At 41.3% G+C, this 23,469-nt stretch overlaps 2 non-coding genes across 2 annotated transcripts; both read right to left on the bottom strand.

Annotated features, from left to right (window-relative positions):
* Nucleotides 1-13,634: 13,634 nt before the first annotated feature.
* Nucleotides 13,635-13,706, bottom strand: TRNAA-GGC (transfer RNA alanine (anticodon GGC)). The gene has a single exon. It is a non-coding gene; the product is annotated as a tRNA-Ala (tRNA).
* Nucleotides 13,707-14,199: 493 nt separating this feature from the next.
* Nucleotides 14,200-14,271, bottom strand: TRNAV-CAC (transfer RNA valine (anticodon CAC)). The gene has a single exon. It is a non-coding gene; the product is annotated as a tRNA-Val (tRNA).
* Nucleotides 14,272-23,469: the final 9,198 nt, after the last annotated feature.

Below are 23,469 nucleotides of genomic sequence, written 5' to 3' on the forward strand. Positions count from 1 at the left end.
ATGTTTGGCCAAGTCCCAGCTTGGCAGGGGCTCTGGTCTTATGACACACTGTTATCTGGCTTTATTTGTCACTTTTTTTTTTTTCCTTGGGCTGAACTGATAAGAACATTAAGAGTTAGAAATCTATCTAAACACACTATGCCATCATATGAATTCTATGTTTTGAATTTGTAAATGATTCCTAAAATGTACATAAGTGGATGTATCATTACACTTGACATATATTTCAAGACATTTATCTCTTCATTTTTGTCAATTTATCCAATAATGGCTTGTGTCAGTGTGTCTGTCCCTCAGTATAGCAAGTCAAGCATTACTCCACCGTACAACAACTACAAGGTCACAAATGAGGGGACAAATAACATATAGGTTGGGTCACGGAAAATGCCTAATGAGCTGAGGAAAAGGAAGGACATTACATACACTGGCTTTATCAGTGAATCATTTTGTGATGGTTGTGAAATATTGGTCATGTGTAGAAGATGGTCCTTGTACATGAATCAGGACAAATATTAGTTTCATAATATGTTATAACGGTGTCTTTATCTGGTGAACTGATATGTGATACAATAGATATGATATGTGCATGTCCTATACTTCTCTTCAGAAAAATCTTTGAAACTTATATCCGATTTTTCGCACATGCAGTCAAATTGAATTTACGAGTTTGATAGATTTTCCTGATATTTGATATCTATAAGAGACACTGATTACTAAAAGCAATTTCACGATGGCAAAATCAGCCAACATTATCAACTGGTACGATGACGCAAGACGACTGCAGAAAGATGACCAGCGTCTCGTTGTACAGCGTACAATGGTGGCCAGTGATATTCACTGTAGGTATGCGCAAAATGATATACCTTGTGCACATAGCAAGCAAATTAGAGGATCATCATAAGATTTAGAAATAGAACTATCAAGGAAGGAGAAAGTCGTAGGTGTAATTATTAGTCAAGATGTAAAGCCAATACATAAACATCATGAGCAATGTGTACTGCTCCTATTCCTCTGGCTTTTGATTCTTACTGTCACATTTTAATATATATAAATAATGGAAGAGCAAGTCACAGCCAAGACAAATTCAGTTACTCGTGGATTACTTGCCTTGCCGATGGTGACTTGTCACTCCAGGTGTAACTACTTACAGTTGGAGTCCGGTAACACCATTTCAATGGTATCATTTGAGAAACACAGTAAAGTGGCTGGACTGAAAAACGTGTTCTGCACTTCAACTGACTAATTATATGATAAGGATAAGGAGGAAAAATCGATTGTAAGGCTGGAATCAGGGATGAAACATCTATAACTAGGAAGGTTAAAGATACAAAGATGGTGAAATACCTTTACCCGGGATCAGTAGCACCTGTGGCAATGGACACAGCTTTGGAATGCTTGATCACTGACAACTGATCAACTTTCATACGAAAGTCTTAAGTACCATCCAGCAGGGGAATATTATACAAATATTAAGAGATAATATATCTATGTTAGACAGACGCCATATCTAGGAATTATCTCTACTTGGGACGTGCAACACCTGTGTGGATGGACACAACTTTGTAATGTTTGATCCATTACACGAAATAATGTCAACAATAGAGTTATACAACACGTTGTTGAAGATCATTCATGAAATATCTATACTGAATGATCATATTAGGTAGTACATGGCAGTTCTTCGAAGTAAACCAGAAAAATGATGCTGAGAGAAAAGGGACGTAATAGGAAATAATTTGTTAAATGTCTAGAAACTTTGATCTTAAAGTAGTCGTCTTGTGTTGGGTCATCTTTTAGACACCAAGAGGAGAACATAGTCTGTGTTTTGTAATCATTAATAAATATATATTCTCAACGCCTTTCATCACTTCTTCCAGACCTTAACGGATTTTGGCTGAACGATCTTGGCCCTGTGACGGCCACAAAATGCAGCACAATACACATTTATTACAAAAAAAAAAAAAGAAATTTATCACAACAGTCGTTATGTTTTTTACCGGAATCTTTAAGCTTTCAGTAGCATTTTTAAGTACATAACACATTCATCTGCCTCATTTACATGCATATAGGTATATCTACAAGTGTATATGTACATGTTTTATATTATTTATCTGATTTTAAAGTTTATCATGATATCCGTGTAAACAAAATACTAATGGATACCACAACATATGTACAGTTGCTAAAAGATTATTCTGAACTTCTACCATGTTATGACACACCTGGCCCCCTGACCTGCCAGGGCAATAATCTGTTATTGATAAAGAATTGATCATATTCTTAGTTGACAACCTAAACCTGCACCAGTGCGGTGGCAATGTCTAATACAGAGAGAGAGATAGATAGATAGATAGATTATCAGATAGATAGAGAGAGAGAGAGAGAGAGAGAGAGAGAGAGAGAGAGAGAGAGAGAGAGAGAGAGAGAGAGAGAGAGAGAGAGAGAGAGAGAGAGAGAGAGAGAGTATGTTAACCGCCACACTCCAGTATTTCTGGAAGCGTCAGTCAGAAGTAAACGTGTTTTCGTCACACAAGACAACGTGATCCCAGAAGCCAGTATCTTTATCACAATATTCAGGGTCATATTGCCTGCTCTTCTCCATGTTTAAGTTACTCAGAAGCTGGTGTGTGTGTGTGTGTGTGTGTGTGTGTGTGCGGCTGTGTCAGTCCTTGGAGTGAAGTGTGTTTTCGGACAGTGTGAGTGAGGGGCGCATCATCATCATCAGAGTTGAATAATTATGCCAATAATTAGGGCTAGGCTAACCTGACCTCAGGTCTCATCACAACACGGTATGGCGTAGTGGTGGTCTGTGTTTAATATTAGTATACTGACCTGATGGTACTGGTGAGTAATGGGTAAATGGGAGAAATTTCTCTTAACTTAGTGTGAAAATAAGGAATAAACAAAACTAAATACCAAACGAGTATAACAATATATACACACAACAAAATTCCCGTAACACAAAGATGAAACAAACCAAAGATGTTGCCCATGTAATATGTGATATAAAAATATCACACAAAAACAGTAAAATACAATGAAGAAAATGCAAGGCTAAGATAATATAAGTAAAGAAAAGAGAAAGAGAACTAGAAAATACTGAAGTTCTCATACATGAAAAAGACATATAGACTAGGCTGTCCATCCAACAACAGATTAACGTATAATAGGAGATTAAAATCATAGATTTTACATCTTACATTATTAGATAAAAGGCAAAGAAAATAATATATGCAAATTATGAATAAAGTGTATACTTATATAAGATTATGTAGTTAATGGCACCAATAGAACAAGCACTAACATTCAAAAATATAATAATCTATGGAAATATAAGGTAAGACATCAAATAATGTTGCAGCAAAACAAGGATGGGATAAATCCAAGAGAAATAGATAACAAACAACCACATTTTTCTACAAACTCAGCAAAGATAAAGGCGAAGGTTTTAGATATGAGGAAGTACATACCATATTTCTTCAATACCTACAGTTTTGTAATTAAAGAAAAAAATATTCTTGAGCTTACTTATTGACGAGTCACTTATGCTAATTAACTTTGTTTTCAAGCTCATTATTGTTAGAGTATTTCCCATCATCTCTTATCTGCATAATTACTTCATCAGGATCATTAGGCTTACGTGGACCAATTACAGGATATGTATGTAAATATGTTGCTTTAATGTTAAAGAATGAAATATGTCCTGGTTGATATGGCATGATTGTTGATGAAACCGTCCAGTTGATTTGGTCCCTAACATTGTGTTTAATGTTACCTATATATGTTATTGCTCATAGTAGTCTGAAGTCGTGCGTACAAGACTTTATCCTTGGGAAAAACATGAAAAACAAGTTTTGGATTATTTTCTTTTCTCTTTTTTCAAACTGAAAACTCGCTGTAAAGTTCTCGTCAACAAACAGACAGCTAGACAGCACAAGGGTAATTAGTACCACCAGCTGTTGACAACGTGCACAATTAAGCAGCCATTGCTCACGCGAGATTACTCCTGCTTTCCTGTCTTTCTTATATAGTCTTTGTATCACTACGTAAACACACACACACAAACACACACACACACACACACACACACACACACCATTATATTTCCACTACAAGCTACATTACACTCTCCACTAGAGGCAATTCTGCCCAGTGTACACCCTCTACCGTAACCTGCCATCTTCACTATGCTGGTGTTTCATCTTCATTACACTAGTTCTTCAACTTCACTATGTTAATGTATCATCTAGGATATCAAATCAATGAGGAAACGAGAGTCGACTATATTTTTGTGTGGCTTCACTATATTTTTGCAAGTGCTGGTCTATGAAAGTTTACTTCGTCAAGTAAATCACTCATCTCACCAGATCGCAGAAATGACTCACGTCCGCGCTGCCCATCGGTACCCTGGCAAGGAATCCTTCCTTGAATTTTTCGAGGCTCACATCCAGCAAACCGGGGCTGTTAAAGATTGTATAAGCCGAACTGAGCTATATTTGCGATACTGTGAATTCTGCGAAGGGTTCGGGTACGAGAAAGCTGCCGTCCTGAACGTCGGGAGAACACTGGGACGGTGGGGCATCAAGGCAGATCGCAGACTTGGAGGACGCAACGGCCGCCACCAGGAGTACGCCTACACCAGAATTGCCTGGTTGTCCAGCAGTGAGGGCCTGGCCCAGGGAGGAAAGCGGTGCCTTCCAGAATGCCAAAGGCCTTCCAGGAAGAGATCACGTCTGGATATCGAACCCGTGCACGAGAGAGTAGTGGTGAAGATCCAGACTCGGCATCAAGATGATGATGACCTGTGCGAAGGCGGACCCAGCAAGGAAACTGGTGTAGTTGACACAGGAACAGCCGCCATCCCCATCAATGTTTCTTTGGCTCCCACCAAACAACGGGGCAAAGTGATGCCTACCACTGAATTGGTGACCTTGATACCCTACTTCTATGGGGATGAATCAGGCCTGGTGGATCCCGACGTACTCGTACTGGTCGTCGATGAAGACCCTGATGTGTCCGTCGCTGCGACTGGAGGATCAGCAGCACCTGCAGCAGCAGCCGACCTTAAAGCTGAAGCGACCGTGTTGAAGATTAAAGTCCACACCACCAACATTCATCCCTGAAATTCCTTGAACCTTAAGTTCCCGTCGTTGAGATTGGAGAATCTCCTCCTTCTCCAGCAGTCGACCCTGTTATACCCGGTCCTCAAAAGACACTTCCTATGGCAAAAGTTTTCATTCAGTTGCAAATTATTGACAAACTATTGTACGAATGAAGCGGTTATCATAAAGGATCAAATCGTTAGGAAAAGTTCCTAACATTTATGAGTCCCATCCATAGGGATGAAAAAAAATAAGAAGAATACATCCATTCTGTTGGGGGCCATAAACATGGCACAAATGGACCCTAAGTCGAACTGCTGACCTCCTAGTGGTAGGGTCCGGGCAACTTTGAGGGAACATTAACCCTCAAAGGCTAACAGCAGTCGCACAAGAGCAATAAAAATTAATCATTATTAGTCATTTACAATAATCAAAGACGATGGTTATAGCCTCGCCCATTTATCATCTCATTCGCTGTGAACGAAATCATAGGCTACTCTGATTCCACCTACATCTATCAAGTTTACCTATTTATTCAACCATCTATCTATCTGTCTATCGTTCTTGTTTGAAGATTTTCTGTATCATGTAAATCTCAGCCATTGAAATGTCCTGAGATCAATGTCGTAGTGAACAAATGAATTCTAGTTTTGACCAAAATAGCCCCGTTGTTGCACCTTCCTTCACCATTTGTCCACCATTTATTCCCCGTAAGGATTTACGAACTAACTTCAGAGTTGTATTACAAATATATGAAACATGTCACCAACTCACTGTTTTGTGAATATTTCTTGCTATATTACATCTGTCAGTTTCTAACTGCAATCATCGGATGAGTATCTTTATATATTTTGCTGCTGTTTCAGTTCCTTCATGACAATAATAAACCAGACCTTGTTTTCATCATGTAACATGCAGTTCAAGAAGAAGTCTATAGATGAGAAAAATCCAGTTGCATAAACTCAATTAATTAGATTACACGCAGAATTTTAGGCCCTCTTGACCAACTCCATTTCAGACGTAATGGTTGCTCGAACATCGGCTGTTGAGGTAAAGAAAAACAAAAAAATGTTTAGTAAAACTATATCAGTACAAATCCAATGTATCGTATGTACTAATATGAAAGATAATATATAGTCTGTATTGATATCAAAGACAATATAGGCAGCAAGTATGAATTTTTCCTGGGGATAGGGGAGAAAGAATACTTCCCACACACTCCCCACGTGTCGCAGAAGGCGACTAAAGGAGACGGGAGAGAGGGGCTGGAAACCCTCCCCTCCTTGTATCTTAACTTATTAAAATGGGATACAGAAGAAGGAGTCACGCGGGAAGTGCTCATCCCCATCGAAGGCTCAGGCTGAGGTGTTTAAATGTGCGTTGATGTAACTAAGATGAGAAAAAAGGAGAGATAGGTAGTATGTTTGAGGAAAGGAACCTGGATGTTTTGGCTCTGAGTAAAACGAAGCTCAAGGGTAAAGGGGAAGAGTGGTTTGGGAATGTCTTGGGAGTAAAGTCAGTGGGTAGTAAGAGGACAAGAGCAAGGGAAGGACTAGCACTACTCCTGAAACAGGAGTTGTGGGAGTATGTGATAGAGTGTAAGAAAGTAAAATCTAGATTGATATGGGTAAAACTGAAAGTGGATGGAGAGAGATGGGTGATTATTGGTGCATATGCACCTGGGCAACACCACCACCACAACCACCAACACCACCACCATCACCAACACCACCACCACCACCATCACCAACACCACCACCACCACCACCATCACCAACACCACCACCAACACCAACACCACCATCACCACCATCACCACCACCACCACCACCAACACCACCATCACCAACACCACCACCATCACCAACACCACCACCATCACCAACACCACCACCATCACCAACACCACCATCACCAACACCACCACCACCACCACCAACACCACCATCACCAACACCACCACCATCACCAACACCACCACCACCACCACCATCACCAACACCACCATCACCAACACCACCACCATCACCAACACCACCACCATCACCAACACCACCACCATCACCAACACCACTATCACCAACACCAACACCATCACCAACACCACCACCACCACCACCACCACCACCATCACCACCACCACCACCACCACCACCACCACCACCATCACCAACACCACCACCACCACCACCACCTACACCCCCAACCACCACCATCACCAACACCACCACCATCACCAACGCCACCACCACCACCATCACCAACGCCACCACCACCACCATCACCGACACCACCACCATCACCAACAAAACCACCACCACCACCTACACCCCCAACCACCACCATCACCAACACCACCACCATCACCAACGCCACCACCACCACCATCACCAACGCCACCACCATCACCACCACCATCACCACCATCACCAACACCATCACCACCACCACCACCAACACCACCACCATCACCAACACCACCACCATCACCAACGCCACCACCACCACCATCACCAACGCCACCACCATCACCACCACCACCACCACCATCACCAACACCATCACCACCACCACCACCAACACCACCACCATCACCAACACCACCACCATCACCATCACCACCACCATCACCAACACCACCACCATCACCAACACCACCACCATCACCAACACCACCACCACCACCACCATCACCAACACCACCATCACCAACACCACCACCATCACCAACACCACCACCACCACCACCTACACCCCCAACCACCACCACAAAAAAAAAGTCAAAACATTTGTGAACTTCGCAACCAGGTGCGTGCAGAAGTCTTCTTAACTGGCTCTCCCCTTTCTTCAAGAACCTCATTAGTTCCTTGTTACTTATGTAAACATTCTGTTTAACATTATATCATAAGAAAACAGAAAGTAGAACCAAGAAAGGTATCCTAAATATATCTTTCTCTTACGCCTCCGAGACTATTTTCATCGTATTATCAAATCTCTTGCAGATATGATGTCCACAGTGCTTAGTATAACAATAACAACAGATACTAATGGCAGAACATGATGGTAAAAGACAAGTGAAAATGATCATAAATGTGAGAGATTCGCTTGGTGCGGGGAACGTAGTGACCCCGTCCAATATATGGTAGTAATGGTCACGCCCGTTCATGCTTCAGATCAAAGACATTGGTCACCTTAAGTGTGGGAGCCAACCTGACTACACGGCTCCCTTTTCTAATGCCCGCAGGAGCAGACCTATGGGGAAAATATGCATTATATCAAGAGTGAATGAGAAGACAAGAACTACTTCTCACAACTGACGACCTATGAATTTATGGACATTTTGTTGTTATTGTGGGTTGCTGGCGAAGTACACAAACTTTTCTTGTGTTTAAAGTGGGTTTGAGAGCCTCTAGTGATACACACATTCTATTGTACTACTGAAGTATGGGTTGGTACGTCTGTAGTCTTCCTGCTTATCAAATTTAGGTAAATATCTCCTTTTGTCACGTAAAAATGCAGGCTCCCAAACCCCAACACTTTCCATGTTAGTGAAACGTACACTGGAAAGCCCACAGACATTTATATAACCGCGAAAGGCAGGCAGCTAGCTTAAAAAGCTGGCTGACAAGTGACACAGCAGGGAAGCAGGCAACCAGGCAAAAAGGAAATTTGACAAAAGGGCAGGCAGGCAGACACGCAGAAAAAGGCAGGAAGGCAAGCAATCAGGTGGACAAACGCAGGCAAGCAGGCAATGAAAAAACAGGGACGCAGGCAATCAACCAAACAGGCAGGTAGACAAGAAAGAAAATAAACAAAAACGCAGGCAAGCAGACAGGCAAGAAAAGAAAAGAAAAAACAAGCAAGCATACAATGGTGTCTTAGTAACACTTCTTCTTTATATATCAACTGACCGTTGTACGTCATCTATCTCGTTCTTGCATCTCCCCTGACGACGTGATCATTACACAAAAGTGCACTTGGGAATTTTTATTCATATATATATATATATATATATATATATATATATATATATATATATATATATATATATATATATATATATTGGAAAGGATCAATATTTTGTGCGTAATCAAGACATTCCTATGAGTCCACGGGGAAAATGAAACACGATAAGTTCCCAAGCGTACTTTCGTGTTATAATCACATGATCAGGGGAGACACAAGAGAGACAGAAATATAACAGTCAGTTGATATACAACGAAGAAACGTAGCAAGGACGCTATTTGGTAAACATGCGATTGTCCAAGACAGACTTATCATGTTTCATTTTCCCCGTGGACTCATTAATACATACATATATATATATATATATATATATATATATATATATATATATATATATATATATATATATATATATATATATATATATATTATCCCTGGGGGATAGGGGAGAAAGAATACTTCCCACGTATTCCCTGCGTGTCGCAGAAGGCGACTAAAAGGGAAGGGAGCGGGGGGCTGGAAATCCTCCCCTCTCAGTTTTTTTTTTTAATTTTCCAAAGGAAGGGACAAAGGGGGGGGGGGGGCAGGTGAGGATATTCCCTCTGAGGTCCAGTCCTCTCTTCTTAACACAACCTCGCTAATGCGGGAGATGGCGAATAGTAAGAAAAAAGAATATATATATTTATATATATATATATATATATATATATATATATCATATGACGACGTGAGACAAACACAAGTTCCTTTGGTATGGTTAAAGCAGCTGGTGATTACTTCAAATGATGTTGAGGGAAAACAAAGAGAAAACTATGAGAATAACCTTTATTTTAATGAGCTATCAAGAATTAATCTTGAATATGATAAACTTATGTCGGAGTTTAGTGAAGCTTGGGATGAATCTATGATATTTTCTTTGAAAAACGCAGCTGATGGATTCTTCTCTATTCCTGAAACAATAGGTAAATCATCTTGTCCCAAATGGTGCCGAACAACCCTGTATGAGTAACGACCCTATATTAGTGGCTCATAGAAGACGTCACTGCCTATCCAGCCAAGCCGAGTGGGAGAGCTATAACCAGGAGGCCACACCTGGGAAGGTGTCACCTGGTACGTCCGGCTGGCCGGCGGTGGCAAGATTGGGCTGGAGTCAAGAACAAATAACTAACTAAGGCTGTTTACCCAGGCCACCTCCCCTGCCTGCCTGCCTGCCCGACCACACCTGGGAAACATAAGGAATAAGCGGAGATGCAGAACCTGCACCACGACAGAGGTGAGCTGTCTCCAGTCGCCATGGTAACTTGAGGAGAGAATGTTCGTGACCAGTGTTGGGAGGAGACCATATACTGTTCACCAACCTTACGTATACAAGAGGTGTGGGGGCGGGTCGTTAACACAGCTCAGTAAACAATCAACAGTGGTGGTTATAGGTAGTTAGCTAAGAGTTCAATTGTAGCACTTAATCACCTGTTGTCACTGTTAGATTCGTGTGGTCCTCGACTAACCATCACTCGATGTCGTTGTTAGAGTTGCCAGGTTACGGGCCCTTACCTGTAGACAGTCCGCTGTCTGATCTTGTCTTACAGGTCAAATATTGTTTAGAGACTCGTCAAGTACTTGTCTGGCTCGGTCTCTTATGATAAGGAGTCTGCAATATGTATGCAGGTATGTTTAGCGTTAAACTTTCTGGTTATTGACCGTCCGTTATCAAGCCAGAATCTGTACCTTACGGCAAAACATAAGAATCACGATATTTGCAACATGATAACATGTTTGACTTAATGACCATCAGCAGGTAAGGTCATCAAGACGCACCATACATACGTCAGACAGTAACATCAGTTGTATAACAGGATGTATATATGTTGGTGGATTTAAGGGATATCACCTAAAGGTCATGAAGCCAGAATATGAACCATAAGTTCAACATAAAATGATCATCCAGGTCCAGCAGGTAACTGGAATTCGTGAGGATTTTTGGAGGGTTTTCGTGTTGTTGTGAGGAAGAGAAAGAGAGAAAGAGATGGAAAGGAGGGAGGAGGGTAACAAGTCCTGGTGTTCAACCCAGGTGCTCCATTGTCAGTCAAGCCAAATATCCAGAGTAATAGTAAAGTGGGTTAGTTTTGGGGTTTTAGGTTCATCGACCGCCTGAGTCAGTGAGGTCAACAAGTTAGTCATAACCACCATTCAAATATTGTTAAACACCTTCACCTGTTGATGATGGCTGTACGGCCATACACACTCACTAAATATTTGACACATATACGTAATACTATTTTTTTTTTTTCTTTTTTTTACTTTCCGCTCTATCAACTGCTGAGGTCATAACCGTGCTAAACGTCAAACTGTAACCACTATACAAATCATCCTGAACACATTTTCCAGGGGTTCAAGATCATTCTAAGACCATACACGTTCTCACTGCATATATGACCTTGTTCCTACGACCAATGTTTAAGTTTAACAGACAGCGACCTATGGAAGGTCATTACGTCACTAATCCTTTATATGTTCCACTTTAAAGTTACCTAACAATCCTTTCCACGTATTATTGTTTAAATAGTTGGGACAGTGAAATATAGGAAGGTGTGCGTTCAAGGAAGACATATGCAATGACAGACTTACGTACAGCGACGACAAGTAGGACAGACAAACCTGAGAAATGGTTGTTAGTGACGGTGTGAACAGCAGTATTATTATTACCACACATCACCAGCACACCTTTGATGGCACTCCTACACCTTCGTATTATTATTACCACACATCACCAGCACACCTTTGATGGCACTCCTACACCTTCGTATTATTATTACCACACATCACCAGCACACCTTTGATGTCGCTCCTACACCTTCGTATTATTATTACCACACATCACCAGCACACATTTGATGGCGCTCCTACACCTTCGTATTATTATTACCACACATCACCAGCACACCTTTGATGGCACTCCTACACCTTCGTATTATTATTACCACACATCACCAGCACACCTTTGATGACACTCCTACACCTTCGTATTATTATTACCACACATCACCAGCACACCTTTGATGGCACTCCTACACCTTCGTATTATTATTACCACACATCACCAGCACACCTTTGATGTCGCTCCTACACCTTGGTGGCTGCTGCACTCCACACAGGAGCAGGGGATGATGGCACATATCTATGAAGCAAAAAGGTTTTCGATGAGACTGTGCTATTTCTTCCCTTCCCTGGTCGATGATACAGCCTTTCCCCAAGGTTACTTATCATTCCTGGTGTAACGACGTACGGGTTGAGCCCGGTAACACCTTCTGAATAATAGTATGTGACAGAGTGGAGTGACCAGGAAGAAAAGCGTGTTCTGCATGCACCTCAATTGACTGATTATATGATAAGAATAAAGAGAATTACACACATAAATGTCACTTGCAAGGATCAAGCCAGAGATGAAGCATAGATAACTAGAAGGGTTAAGGAAACAAAAATTGCAAAATACCTTTACCCGGGATCAGTAGCACCTGTGGCAATGGACACACCTTTGTAATGCTTGATCACTTACAACTGATCAACTTTAATACGAAAGTCTTAGGTATTGTCCCTCAGGAAATCTTTTTATAAATATCTATAAAACATATATATGTTAGATATACACTATCTCTAGAATATATCTTTACCTGGGACGTGTAACACGTGTGTGGATAGACACAGCTTTGTAATGCATGATCCATTACACTAAATTATATCTTCACTATACCCTCTTCTTCACTACACAGTTACTTCTACCATACCATCATCATTGTACTCTCTGATGTTCACTAAAAATAATTTTTATCTTCACTACATAATCATTTCATATAAACTTTACTCTTTTATAACCCTTATCTCTACTACATTCGTATATTCACTACATTCTTTCCTTCAGTACAAGCTATCTTGACAATATCCTTATCATCACTATACTCTTCTTCACTGCACTCTCATCTTAACATCATCCTTCTGTTTACCGAACTTAGTTCAAAATCTGACTTGAACGTAGCTTTGTAAAGTTTGTGTTCCTCATTGTGTTACTCCCTTATCATTGTAAAGGCAATTGTCAATACTCCCTAACTAAGCCCTCATCTTCACTACACTCTCATCATTATCATTACTTCTTGATGTTCAATACAAAATCTCAACATATATATTTATCTTCACTACAGAATAATTTTCATTGCACCTTAATCTTCATTACTCCTTGTTTCAGCTACATCCGTATCTTCCATTCATTCTTATATCTTATATTAGTTACATCTTTACAATATCTTTAAATCTTCTCTGTTCCGTCTTTTGAAAAATTGAGAATGAGAGTAAAGAATATCCAGCCTCCCGTTCCCTCCCCTTTTAGTCGCCTTGTACGACACGCAGGGAATACGTGGCAAGTATACTTTCTTCCCTATCCCCAGGGATAACAGCATCTGGTGTTCCCAGACGGTCACCCATCCAAGTACTGACCAGACCCAACGTTGCTTAACTTGACTGATCGAACGATATACATATACAAGACTGAAAACAATGAATTTCCCGAATAAAAAATGGAGGCGCCGGGGTTTGAACCCGGGTCCTCTCGCATGCCAAGCGAGTGCTCTACCACTGAGCTACGCCCCCAAGAACATATTTTGTGACATAGTATTATATGAAGTACTGAGATTACCACGGCAAAATACTGTTTGACCGACCGTTGCCGACTTGCCGGCAAAATAACCACAGGGTAAATCTCCATGTTCCTGTCGTGTTTTCCTCTCAATTTTCCACAAAGAAATGAGTTTTACTTTTTTATTTCGTTGCAATAGACTGGAACTAAGCTGACCTGGTATGAGGTCAGAGCCCTCATTATCATCCCTGCTAACTACCGGAAGCAGATTAAGTCGTTCCACAACCGATGTCCGGCCCATGTTAACTCTGATGTGCCCAGCAGTTGGAGGAGGATCGCCAGAAGCTTCTGGAAGATTTCAAGGACGTCTTGGTGGACCTGACCCTTTCAGATAAGGTCGAAAACCCCAATTCATTGTGAAGATCTTCACTATAACGTTGGACGAACATACTGAATGCTGCACACATGTGATGCGGACAAAATGAAAAAAGAAAAAGACAAAAAATATGTCTGGTGTGGGTCTCGAACCCACGACCTTGAGTGTGTGAGACTCACGCTCTACCACTGAGCTAACCAGACAATAGAAAATACGTCTGTTTCTTCAATTTGAATTAATGAAAATCTTTGCGAGGCAGCGTTAAGAAAAGAGAGATGTCTTTGACGAAATTTACTTGTTTGGCTCCTTCTTTTGTTCTTCACTATCGAAAGGAAACATACTGAAGGATATGTATATATATATATATATATATATATATATATATATATATATATATATATATATATATATATATATATATATATATATATATATATATATATGTATATTGAAAAGGATCGCAATTTTGCACGTGATCAAGTATATTCTTATGAGTTCACAGGGAAAATAAACACGATAAGTTCCCAAGTGCACTTTCGTGTAAAACTCACATCATCAAGGGAGACACAAGAGAGAAATATAACATTCAGTTGATATACAACGAAGAAACGTAGCTTGGACGCCATATGGTAAACATGTGATTGTCCAAGACAGACAACAAGCGTATCATAAACTTATTATGTGGACAAGAAGGGTCAAGTCAATTGGGAGGTGAGTTTGAATGGAGAAAAACTGGAGGAAGTGAAGTGTTTTAGATATCTTGGAGTGGATCTGGCAGCGGATGGAACCATGGAAGCGGAAGTGGATCATAGGGTGGGGGAGGGGGCGAAAATTCTGGGGGCCTTGAAGAATGTGTGGAAATCGAGAACATTATCTCGGAAAGCAAAAATGGGTATGTTTGAAGGAATAGTGGTTCCAACAATGTTGTATGGTTGCGAGGCGTGGGCTATGGATAGAGTTGTGCGCAGGAGGATGGATGTGCTGGAAATGAGATGTTTGAGGACAATGTGTGGTGTGAGGTGGTTTGATCGAGTGAGTAACGTAAGGGTAAGAGAGATGTGTGGAAATAAAAAGAGCGTGGTTGAGAGAGCAGAAGAGGGTGTTTTGAAGTGGTTTGGGCACATGGAGAGGATGAGTGAGGAAAGATTGACCAAGAGGATATATGTGTCGGGGGTGGAGGGAACAAGGAGAAGAGGGAGACCAAATTGGAGGTGGAAAGATGGAGTGAAAAAGATTTTGTGTGATCAGGGCCTGAACATGCAGGAGGGTGAAAGGAGGGCAAGGAATAGAGTGAATTGGAGCGATGTGGTATACCGGGGTTGACGTGCTGTCAGTGGATTGAATCAAGGCATGTGAAGCGTCTGGTGTAAGCCATGGAAAGCTGTGTAGGTATGTATATTTGCGTGTGTGGACGTATGTATATACATGTGTATGGGGGGGGTTGGGCCATTTCTTTCGTCTGTTTCCTTGCGCTACCTCGCAAACGCGGGAGACAGCGACAAAGTATAAAAAAAAAAAAAAGAAGGTGCATTGTTTACAAATTTTATCAACATTAAAGTTATCCAATTTGTATAGACCATCACTAATATTAAGATTATAATTCTTTGTGTATTCAGTAATAGAAGATTCAATTATATTTTTCGTGGTACTTGAGTTAGAGTTAAAAACTGAGATGGCATTATTAACTCTAATTCCAATATCACGAGAAATATCATTGAATCTTCTATCATTAAATACACAAAGAATTATAAACCTTAAAGCAACATGGCGGTCAAAAATAAGCTTTAGGAATGAAGTTTATGAATGGAATATCAGTGAGACGATCCAAATGACGAATGAATGAGAGCGTAGTCAACATACAATATAAAAGGACATATTATGAATGGCAGCCAGGCAAGTAACGGCCCAACTGAATGGAAGGATTTAAAAGTTCGCGTTATATGACGAATTTTGATAGATTATTCAAATTTCCATTCCAGTTATGAAACGTAATGGTTGTGTTCAGTTCTAGAGACAAAGTTTAAAGATTTGTGTTTCAAAGATGAACCACAAAGGATATCGTTAAATTAACTGACATTAAAATTTGTCAATTAAGTAAATCATTTTGTACAATAGCTGTAATTTGACAGAGTTAAAAGTTCGCATTTTCATTACAATTCTAATTCAAAAGTTTGAGATTCAATGATGGTTTGCACAAGCTTAACGTACATTCAAGTTTTGTGTTTATATGACGTATCTTAAAGGACTCTGGTAAAATAACGCAGCTGGAAGGTTTACGTTCAAATGATGGTGTTTAAATGTTGATTGATGAATGGTAGATTTAAATGGATAGATTTTAAGTTCGCGTTTTCATGAGCGACCTTAAACCTTGTGGTTGAATGTCACAGTTTAAAGGTTGGTATGTACAATGTTGACCAGATGGCGGTAGTGTGTAGACACAGCCATACCAGGTCGTATTTATCATCATTAAAGTCACCTTCCTTACTTACTTATGGCGGCGATGAAATTCACTGGTTCTTGATTCTGCACCAATTAACCTATCAGATAATGGTACAATGTTTGCCTGGTGTTGCATATATCACGTCTGTTGTTGAAACACAAGAATGCCAGGTGACTTTGGGAGTGGATGATAATGTAAAGATCAATATAAATGTGGGAAATCTTGAACCGCCATCACCAGACACAACACATGTTTGGATCTGGCGGGGGGAGGGACTTGCCTGTGACGTCACGATGCCCCGCCTCCAGCCTGGCGCCGCTCTGTGTGTGTGTGTGTGTGTAGTCCCTGGGTTCATGTTGGCTACAGCCCACCGGCCGGTGGTCAGGTCAGTGGGCGGTGTGTGTGTGTGTGTGTGTAGCCCCTGGGTTCATGTTGGCCACAGCCACCCACCCACCGGCCGGGTGGGCTGGCGGTAGTTTATAACTAAGACTGGTAGTTTCACATGCCACTTGGAGTGTCCCTCACTACAGAACTTGAGCAGCTCTTATCCTGAGGTGGAGCAGTTGACCCTCTCCACCAGGCTGGTACACTTGGTCTGTCATCTTGGGTCCAGGTAATGTTAGGTAGCGGTCATACAAGTTGTCCATGACCTTCATCATGTGGGTTGGGAAGGAGTCAGGAGGTGTGGCGTTGTACTCGGTGTACCACTTGCCAAGTTGGTCAGTGTGTATACCATGGAAGTTACAGGGGAATCATCAGTCTGTATGTTAACAATTAGGTTGAGCAAATAACACTTGGCCTTACGCTGAAGCCTCATAATGACTGGATGGAGGAAGGTAGAATGTTTTCCCACCAGACTGCATCCATTAATACGACTTAGATCAGAAGATCTAGCCTTAGGTAATTTGTTAGATCGAGATTATCAAAGCCTTTCATCATTTTTAATCTTTGTACTTCGTGACCATCTCTGTTTTAAGTTTTTACGTTGACGTATGATGAATCTAATATGGAGAACAAATTTAGGAGGAAACCTGGCAAAGCTACATATGAGTGATTTTACCGTTTGCAAGTAAACTACGATTTTGTAAAAACGAATAGCATCTATGTTGTGTATAGAAAACGTAACTCCTTAGCTGCATTCTCTATGAATGTCATCAAAAGTAAAACATAGACAAGGGAAGGAATGAGGCTTGACGATACGAAACATCACTCAATCGTGTCCTGCCTGCCCAGACCCTCCCTCGCCACACCACTGGCCATAACTTCATCAACACATTGCTTACTCCGTCAATGTCATCCACACATTTTGCCTGGCTTGAACAACCGCTTGGCATTCATGAACCGCTGAATGTTTACACTTTCTGATTATCTGTAGTAGCTGATGCAGTTGCAAGATAGACTATTAAACCATTTTCTTACAATACTCGCTGGTAAGGAGACAATTTTCACAAAACACAGAGGTAACACTGCCTAAGAAACGGGCTTAAGAACAATTGTACGAACATAGAGTCACATTGGTACATCCACAAGGCACCAGTGGTCTGGGTGGCCTGAAATAGATTTGGGACTAAGAAGGATGATGGGTGTAGGGAGTAAACCTACCACAGACCATCATTAATTATGAAGAGTTGACAATGGTTACCTCCAGCCATAATCTATAAATCAATAGACAAATGTTAATGCAAACAAAGCAAGAATTAAACAAGCAGGAAACACAATCCAATGTACCATTTAACGGTAGTTATGTCAAGTTGTCGCATCTGTTGATTACCTGACTTCGTCTTACGTCTCACCTTTAGTAACGTCTGCGAATTTCGTTGTAGTGAAACTCATGCGACCCGAGAGTCAATGTTAGTGATACACAAGAGGAAGAAATATAACTCCGAAGGTATAAAACAGTTGTGGACACACCAAACGCTTGACAAATATTCCTTAGTAGATGACAGAAAACACAAAGAGATCGTCCTTGTAAACTTATGATGAGGTTTGCTTGAAGAGCCTCCCTACGTCATCGTCGTCCACAGGCGCCCTTTGTTGGAGTGGGTGTGGCGTGGACACAGTACTGGGACCTTCATGATAAATTATCTACAACGTTCCAGGTGTCCACATATCAGGGATATGACTGTGTACAACGGTGGCTGGGGTTAAAGTCACTGGATCATATATAAAACATACAAAGGTTAACATTGATTCTCTCAAGATTTCAAGGCAATGAAAGGTTTGTGGTGCAGTCTTTTTGACTGAAGGTCATATTTAGATAGAGATTTATCAAATGGATATTACATCAACGTCACAGTAGCCACTCCGGCCACTGTATTACTAACACAAGGGTTAACTGTAGTCATACAATACAAATACTAAAACTTAGTATTATTTTCTTGTTTTAGTTTTATAACCGAGAGAAACATGAAGTGTAAACAGACGGTGTATCGCCATACCTTCCTCCATCCAGTCATTATGAGGCTTCAGCGTAAGGTGGTGGTTGACGAGCGGAGGCAGACTCGTCCACATTATTATCTGCTGCTGTTGGACGTCCCCAGTGTCCAGGTGCAGCCAAGGTCGTCATCATGTTGGACGTCCCCAGTGTCCAGGTGCAGCCAGGGTCGTCATCATGTTGGACGTCCCCAGTGTCCAGGTGCAGCCAGGGTCGTCATCATGTTGGACGTCCCCAGTGTCCAGGTGCAGCCAGGGTCGTCATCATGTTGGACGTCCCCAGTGTCCAGGTGCAGCCAGGGTCGTCATCATGTTGGACGTCCCCAGTGTCCAGGTGCAGCCAGGATCGTCATCATGTTGGACGTCCCCAGTGTCCAGGTGCAGCCAGGGTCGTCATCATGTTGGACGTCCCCAGTGTCCAGGTGCAGCCAGGGTCGTCATCATGTTGGACGTCCCCAGTGTCCAGGTGCAGCCAGGGTCGTCATCATGTTGGACGTCCCCAGTGTCCAGGTGCAGCCAGGGTCGTCATCATGCTGCCCGTCTCTGCATCGCCTGATCCGTGGTGCACCGGTGGGTCGGTGGCTGTCGTGACATGGTAATGTTACCGTCATATTCCGCGTCTCATCTCACGTCTGTCCAGGTGGGCTAAGCTCGTCTGGTCTGAATGAACCATATACAAGTAAGGCGTATCGCTGTTGTGAGTCTCAGTACATATGGAGGCAATATGATTGTGCAGTCTCTCTCTCTCTCTCTCTCTCTCTCTCTCTCTCTCTCTCTCTCTCTCTCTCTCTCTCTCTCTCTCTCTGAGAGAGAGCAATTGGTTGAGGTAGAGCGGAGGTATCGTGGCAAAGTTGTGTGTCACACAAGAACGAGTTTTCTAATCGCCTGGTTTTACTGGCGGCCTCGTTGTGACGTCACTACATCAACACCGACATTTTCATTTAAAAGTTAATTGCAAGATGACTTTGCTCCGCTGTGTGTGTGTTTTCAATACTTTTCGTGTTTGTAATGTTATTTCGTTTGTATTCTATAGTTAATAACTTTGTAGTGAGTTTAATTTCGTTGCTGTAGTTGTAGTATAGTGATTTATAACTTGTATTTGAACTAAATCAGATGAGCAGTGTTGAGGATGACCCTGGGCCATTTTCATGTGGTAATGCAGAAGGGAGTGACCACAGGCAGGCAGTAGTGGTGTTTACCAAGCCATTCCCAACACCATCGTACTGGCTACCTCTGTGTAATGTACCACGTTCCTCTGTTGAAAAAGAAATAGAGAATTTCACTGAATTGCAGACTGGGCTGTTAATGTGCATCTTTCTAAATTGTTTTATTTTGTCTTCGTTAAGAATTTCTTCTTGTGTTTGATGTGCATTGTTTTGAGAATTCTTTGTTATATAACAAAACATGTTCTGTATCTACTGTTTCCTGTCTTTATTTAGATAAGTATTTTTGTTATTGATTTTATGACTATGTTGTTTTGCTGTAACATTTATAGACTTTTTTTGCTATTTGATAATGTTTTTCTTCTTGTTATTCTATACCAATGTGTACAATTCTATTACGTAGCAATGTTTTTCTTGTTATTTTATACAAATGTGCACAATTTTGATCTGTTAAAGATTTTTGGACGCATTGATTTGTTTTATTGTTGTCTTTGTTGTTGTTGTTGTTGTTGTTGTTGTATTACTTTAGTTAATTAAGTGATTCCTGGTACGTGCCACTATCTAGCTGGGGGCGAATGTTGAGTTGCTTTCGGCCCTAGATGATGGGCCGCATCTTAGATGTTGCCTTAAATGTTCCCTTTAGCAACAATAATACTATACAGAATATCTTAATCAGGAATTCACCAGAAAATTCTCTTGGTTGCATCTATAAAGTGCCATGTGGAAATTGTGATGAATTTTATGTTGGGCAGACTGGTAAGGATCTTTCTGTTAGACTTAAGCAACATGAATATAGCATAAGAATGGGACAAGAATCAAATGCCTTGTTTAATCACGTTAAAAACTATGATCATTGTATTGACTGGAGTAATGCCATCTCAGTTATTAACTCTGACTCTATTACCACGAGAAATATCATTGAATCTTCTTTTATTAAATACACAAAAAATTATAATATTAATATTAGTGATGGTCTATACAAATTAGATAACTTTATTGTTGATAGAATTTGCAAAATGATAAGTTTATGATACACTCGTTGTCTGTCTTGGACAATCACATGTTTACCATATGGCGTCCTAGCTACGTCTCTTCGACGTATATCAACTGACTGTTATATTTCTCTCTTGTGTCTCCCCTGATGATGTGATTATTACACGAAAGTGCACTTGGGAACTTATCGTGTTTCATTTTCCATGTGGACTCATAGGAATATATATACACATGTACATATTCTTACCTTACTTGCCTTTATCCATTCTCGGCGCTACTCCGTGTGTGTGTGTGTGTGTGTGTGTGTGTGTGTGTGTGTGTGTCTGTCTGTCTGTCTGTCTGTCTGTCTGCCTGCGTGTCTGTCTATTCATCTGCATACGTATCTTCTGCATATCGTGGAAGGCGACTGAGGGTTGGGAACTGGGGGGGTTGGAAATCTTCCCCTTCTGTATTACTTTTCAAATGAAGGAATAGAGGAAGGAGCCCAGCTAAGTTTCCCTCTAGGATTCATTCACTTATTCCTGACGCTACCTTGTTCTTGCGGGAAATGGCAAACAAATATGAAAAATAGAGTATGAAAGAAAAAAGACAATGGCCAAGTGTTATGTGTTCTGTATCCTTGATAACCATTTGATCTGACTCATTCAGATAAGGTCCAAAACGCCAGTTGTGAAGATGTACAAAGGATAATAGAACGATGTACGTACGTACGTAGTGTGAGTATCTTGACTGATAGAAAGTACTGAAAGCGGCAGGAAGTAGCGAGATATTGTATTGTGCTTCGTACAAGACTGGCGGGCGACTCCGTCCTTCGTGCTGTGCCACACACAGTCTGGTGATTGTCGGGATGTGTAGCCATAATGTTTGATCTTATGACCATTAGTGATGCATCATGTGATGTTTACTATCACAACATCGGCTTCTTCCTCCTCCTCCAGGAGAGTGGCAATCAGGTGGCGGTTATTGTGGTAGCCCGGCACATGCAACTGTAAGATTGGAAGCAACGTTCAGAAAATGGGACACATTATAAAGAGTTCCATAATTTTTCTAATTCTTCCCCAAATTCATGTGGACCTGCAACACTGAAAATGTTGAAATACCGCTGGTGCAGAGGGAGGGAGAGGCAGGCCTGGGATGAGAGTGAGGCTTTGTAGGAGAGAAAAGCTCGGGATGAGAGAGGCTGAACACAAGATGTTTGGCTGGAGAGTGAGGCTTTGAAGGAGAGAGAGGCTTAGGATGAGGGTTGGGTTGTACCAGAGAGAGAGGCTTGGGATGAGGGTTGGGTTGTACCAGAGAGAGAGGCTTAGGATGAGGGTTGGGTTGTACCAGACAGAGGCTTGGGATGAGGGTTGGGTTGTACCAGAGAGAGAGGCTTGGGATGAGGGTTGGGTTGTACCAGAGAGAGAGGCTTGGGATGAGGGTTGGGTTGTACCAGAGAGAGAGAGGCTTGGGATGAGGGAGTCTGAACATGAGATAGGTTTGTGAGGAAAGTGAGGATTTGAAACAGAGAGAGACTTTATGTGAAAAAGGAAGGACAGGCGGAGGAAGCTTGGGATGAGAGTCAGGCAGGACAGGAGAGAGAGGCTTGGGACGAGAGTCAGGCAGGACAGGAGAGAGAGGCTTGGGACGAGAGTCAGGCTGGACAGGAGAGAGAGGCTTGGGACGAGAGTCAGGCTGGACAGGAGAGAGAGGCTTGGGACGAGAGGTAGAGAAGTGAACCTTCATAAGTTATCCTTCAATAAAAAAGGGTTGTCTTGCTCCACTCAGTTGGAATGGGAAAGTAGTTGAAAATAACAAGTTGATGAATTGAAGATTTTAGTGTGGCAAAACCTGAACTGATTTTAAGGTCACACATGAAAGAAGATTAACATTTCAGAAGGTTGAAGGAAGATCAATATAAATGTCATCATTGATAGACTATTAGATTCATTAGAAGCCTCGGTAGATGAATGTTCTTGTTATTTTTATTAAGAATGAGGATGAATTAGTAATTAAGGCACCTCACGGCGCTAATATCTTTGGTTAGTGAGCCATTATGTTTTGCACTGGTGTTATATTAAAGAACTAGAGTATGAGTGAGGGAGTGAGATGTGGAGATTATATATCATTGTGAGTTATTACATAAAGTGATCGTGATGAACGTTACGAAGATCAGGCAAACTATGAGGCTCATTATTCCTACATCAGATATAATAATGTCAATCATTCCAGTAATCTTACCATAATTGACCTCTTCCATCTAGGCAGCCTTCCTCCCTCCCTCTTATCTTCTCCAGAACAAACCTGGTTCATTCTTGTGAGAGACGATAGTGTTTACTAAACTCTTCCTGTGACCAACATGTAAATGGTGTGACTGATCACCACACCTTACC

The sequence above is a fragment of the Panulirus ornatus genome, chromosome 58, assembly GCF_036320965.1.
Source record: "Panulirus ornatus isolate Po-2019 chromosome 58, ASM3632096v1, whole genome shotgun sequence".
Classification (NCBI taxonomy): domain Eukaryota; kingdom Metazoa; phylum Arthropoda; class Malacostraca; order Decapoda; family Palinuridae; genus Panulirus; species Panulirus ornatus.